Source organism: Sorex araneus, chromosome 4 (assembly GCF_027595985.1).
Source record: "Sorex araneus isolate mSorAra2 chromosome 4, mSorAra2.pri, whole genome shotgun sequence".
Taxonomy (NCBI): domain Eukaryota; kingdom Metazoa; phylum Chordata; class Mammalia; order Eulipotyphla; family Soricidae; genus Sorex; species Sorex araneus.
The window spans coordinates 117,096,201-117,099,063 of NC_073305.1; the positions used below are offsets into that span (position 1 = coordinate 117,096,201).

General features: G+C 33.5%; 1 pseudogene; it reads left to right on the top strand.

The window, feature by feature from the left end:
* The first annotated feature begins 1,533 nt into the window (after positions 1-1,533).
* LOC129404492 (U4 spliceosomal RNA) lies at positions 1,534-1,684 on the top strand (annotated as a pseudogene).
* Positions 1,685-2,863: the final 1,179 nt, after the last annotated feature.

Consider the following 2,863-nt stretch of genomic DNA (forward strand, 5'->3'; position numbering starts at 1 on the left):
TTGCCAGTTCCCATTCCATTCTGGGACTTTGTTGGTTTTCAGTGGGGTTTGTATAAACAGATCCTATCATAGCTTAGACTGCTCCCCTTTAGACTTAGTATTTTCTGAGAGCTAAGGAATTAATTTTTAACCTCTATATATTATGAATTTTAAAGCATGCTATAAATTAGAAATGTGCTATGAATACCCAAATATTTACCACACACCTAGATTCTGTTATTAACATTATCTTGTTTTTTTTTTAAATCACATCTCTATACAACTACATAAGCCATTTATCCAACATTAGTGCATCTTCATTTTCGCCCAAGTACTTGAGAATTTATGAAAACAGTTAAATATTTTGACATTTTTCTATTGAGGTAAAATTTACACGTAATAAATGCACAAATTTTTAGTCTTAAGTTTCACCATTGTAATTCAAAGCCTATTATGATATAAAAGATTACTATTGTCTCAGTAAGTATCTTCATGATCTTTCTAGTCAGTTCTTATCTCCAGAATCTCTAGAGGGTAGGACTTCTCTGTTGTTTTTTTAATCATAGTTTTAAGACATTGATTTATACCAGTTAGTATCACTAATGATCCTTCAAATATCTTTCTTCTTTAGTTCTCTGCTCTTCTCATGATTCAAATAGAAAAGAATGCTGCTTCCAAATTTAAAGTCAACCAAATCTTGAAAGAAAGAACTTGGCACTTGATAATGACTTACCCCAGTTAGGCCCTAGTATTACATCATTGAAATTACATTTCCTTAGGGTTACCAGACACAGAATAAAAATAGGATCAAGAAACAAAACAGTGTTTCCTTGGTTATCACCTTTGCCCCCACCTCCTTGCCTACTCAGATCATCTTGGCCTTTTACATTCCTACCTCTGTCTTTGGGAAGTTAGCCACCACACTTATAACCCTTTCTTGTATATAAGTGGTAGTTTCAAGATCTCTGCTAATCTAAAGGTAAATTTATATATATATATATATATTATTTTTTTCTCTATGAAGCATCCTGTTTTTTTTCAAATAGAATTTTGGTACCAGATCTCATTTATCTTTCAGACATATTTAGGCATGACTGAATTTTCTGTGGGTTCAGAACTTAGCTTAGTCTTGATGTCTAATGCTGCTATTATAAATGACATCCTTGACCCTTGAGAGGCTGGGGAGATGGCTCAAAGAACTCAAGCACATGCTCATCAATTTGCTCAAGCGGGCACCAGTAACGTCTCCATTGTGAGACTTGTTGTTACTGTTTCTAGCATATCAAATACACCACAGTAGCTTGTCAGGCTCTGCCATGAGGAAGGGATACTCTCAGTAGCTTGCCGGGCTCTCCGAGAGGTATGGAGGAATCGAACCCAGGTCGGCCGCATGCAAGGCAAACGCCTACCCACTGTGCTATTGCTCTAGTCCAAATATGGTATCAAAACAGCAAATACACTGTTTTGCTAGCAGTGTAAGATAAAACTCTACACTAATCTATTCAAAGATTCACACATTTTTAGGTAATATATCCTATAAAAAAATTCCATTAAAGCTTTACACAGTGGCAGTTTCATAGCCAATAAGGTTTGTCTGAGGAACAATTATTGTTAATTGGAAACTTTTCCCAATACCCTGCTGTGATAACTTAAAATATTGGCATTGGCAAACTTATCAAGTTATGTCTTACCCTGATTTTACATACTTGTATCTATCAAGCTACTGAGAGTATCCTGCCCACATGGCAGAGCCTGGCAAGCTAACCATGGCATATTCGAATATTGCCAAAAATAGTAACAAGTCTCATAATAGAGACGTTACTGGTGTCCGATAGAGCAAATCAATGAACAATGGGACGACAGTGCTACAGTGCCTTTTCAATGGAATTTTTAAGATTTATTGTTTTTCAATTATCACAGTGTTTTTTGATAGATACAAATGAATCAAAACAAAAATAAGATGAATGTCATCCTTGAAAATGAAAGAAAATCATTGATAAAGGCCATATCTTTATCCTAGCCTTTAATCTTTCAATACAACAGAAAGTACTATATACTTTTGTTTGTCTTTAGCTTTCACATTTTCTTTTATATGTATTAAAAGGATAGATATTAAATCCTTGACATTAACGTACCCAAACTCTTTTCTATATGTTAAATTTGGATTCTCTGAGTCATAAGCAATGATTTTGAAACAATGCAGAATTTTCCTTACCTACCAGATGTTTATCTTCACCTATGTTCTGGCTTTTATCCAAGCAGCAAAACTTATTTACTACTCAAATATATTATTATATTTTACGTTTATTTTAAAATGACTTTACAATAGAGCAATGAAAGTTGCAGGGGAGAGGGAGATAATTCAGAGGACTGGAGTGCAAACTTTGCATGCTGGAGCCTGGGGTACAGTTGCTGCACTGTGCACAGCAACCCCAAAGTACTGGTAAAAAGTGATAAAATTATAAATGAACTGAAAGTAGTGATTAAACAATCAATCGACAGTTCATTTGATGTAAGTAACTTATCTATATGTTAGGTCTTCTTAAGAAAAGAGCATTGTTTAAAAATATATTCTCCAACATTGCGTTTAAATGTTAAAGCATAAAGCGATATAAAATTTTGTAATTCTTTGAGGATAAAATCCAATAATAAAATAACTGTTATGATTTAATTTCCTATTGCTGTTTAACATAATTTGTAATGAAAAACAAATGGTGTCATTTGTTTTTATAGTGTAGATTGATCACAGATCACTAGAACCCCCTAAGTATTTTTATTCTGTAACTATTTTCCCATCTGAATCTAGCAAACTGATTAGAACTTAGATGTAAGAACCATGTCCTATGAATTAATAAATTTGTCTGCATATTCCCATAGAAAAGTA